The sequence below is a fragment of the Sapajus apella genome, unplaced genomic scaffold, assembly GCF_009761245.1.
Source record: "Sapajus apella isolate SASKATOON/1434 unplaced genomic scaffold, GSC_monkey_1.0 scaffold22, whole genome shotgun sequence".
NCBI lineage: Eukaryota > Metazoa > Chordata > Mammalia > Primates > Cebidae > Sapajus > Sapajus apella.
The window spans coordinates 3,923,772-3,924,798 of record NW_022436962.1 but is presented as its reverse complement, the minus strand read 5'-3'; the positions used below and the strand labels follow the sequence as shown (position 1 = coordinate 3,924,798).

The window sequence follows — 1,027 nt, the reverse complement described above, 5'->3', positions numbered from 1 at the left end:
TTCCTTCCTTCCTTCCTTCCTTCCTTCCTTCCTTCCTTCCTTCCAAGACAGAGGCTTACTCTGATGACCAGGCTGCAGTGCAATTGTGCAATCACAGCTCACTTCAACCTTGACCTCCTGGGCTCAAGTGATCCCCCCACCTCAGCCTCCCAAGTAGCTGGGACTACAGGCATGGCCATACCTGGCTAATTTTTGTAGGTTTTATAAAGGCTAGGTTTCACCTTGTTGCCCAGGTTGGTCTTGAACTCCTGGCCTGAAGCTATCCACCTGCCTTGGCCTCCCAAAGTGCTGGGATTATAGGTGTGAGCCTCTGGGCCTGGCTGTGATCGCTCTACTTTTGCTTATTTGTTTAGTGCAACCGCAGCTTACATTGGTCTCCCCACCTCTAGCTGGTTTTTCTCTCATCATTTTCATCATTACTGGCAGGTTGATTAAACCGCACTTTCTCAAATGTCTTAAAAACACTTAAGGTTTTTGAGATAGGGAGAAAGTATAACAAGTTTCTTAACTTCAACATAAAATTCTAGTTTCTTAGCAGGACCTAAGAGTGTGTTGCGATTGCCATCAGCCTCCTCTCTGCCCCTTTGGTCCTGCTCGTGCCTCCTTTCCCATTTGTGGCTGTGGGCTCCAATCACAGGGAACTATTTGCTGTTGGAATGGGGTCCTAGCTAATCCTCTGTGGCTCTTTGCCTGAGCTCCTCCCTTTCTCCTCTGCAATTCCTATAATCCCAGGACTCTAAGAGGCTGAAGTGGGCAGACCACTTGAGCCCAGGAGTTCAAGACCAGCCAGGGCAACATGAGGAAACCCTGCCTCAACAAAAAAGACCAAAAATTAGCCGGGATTGGTGGTGTGTGCCTTGGGAAGCTGAGGTGGAAAGATTGCTTGAGCCTGGGTAGGGGGTCGAGGCTGCAGTCACCCTGGTGACTCCCACTCACCCCTCTTGACTAATTCCTCTTGTCTTTCAAAATCTGGCTAAGGTGTCTAGATCCTGGTGCCCTTCTCGCCTTCTCATTCCCTTTCCCTTCT

The 1,027-nt window shown here is 49.4% G+C and overlaps 1 long non-coding RNA gene across 1 annotated transcript in view; it reads right to left on the bottom strand.

The window, feature by feature from the left end:
- Window positions 1-145, bottom strand: part of LOC116558658 — a 7,207-nt gene extending 7,062 nt beyond the window's left edge. Inside the window, exon 1 of the long non-coding RNA XR_004272120.1 lies at window positions 115-145. This is a non-coding gene — a long non-coding RNA (uncharacterized LOC116558658). The remainder of the gene's footprint in view (window positions 1-114) is intronic.
- Between the last annotated feature and the right edge of the window lie 882 nt (window positions 146-1,027).